The sequence below is a fragment of the Penaeus monodon genome, chromosome 21 (genome assembly GCF_015228065.2).
Source record: "Penaeus monodon isolate SGIC_2016 chromosome 21, NSTDA_Pmon_1, whole genome shotgun sequence".
In the NCBI taxonomy this organism is placed as follows: domain Eukaryota; kingdom Metazoa; phylum Arthropoda; class Malacostraca; order Decapoda; family Penaeidae; genus Penaeus; species Penaeus monodon.
The window spans coordinates 8,136,306-8,136,518 of record NC_051406.1 but is presented as its reverse complement, the minus strand read 5'-3'; positions in this window follow the sequence as shown (position 1 = coordinate 8,136,518).

The window sequence follows — 213 nt, the reverse complement described above, 5'->3', positions numbered from 1 at the left end:
ATATAGATACTATTTGTTACATGAATAAGAAAAGCAAAGCACCCTGTAATCGATAAGAGAATAAAAGAATAGAATTTGAATAGATAAAAACAGTTCTTGAGCATTTTTGATCATGCTACATTATGCATGTAATGTATCCTATTACTACCTCTAACTATAAGGTAAAAAAAAAGAAACCTTACCATTCACAAGAATCTCATAGTTGCATAATTC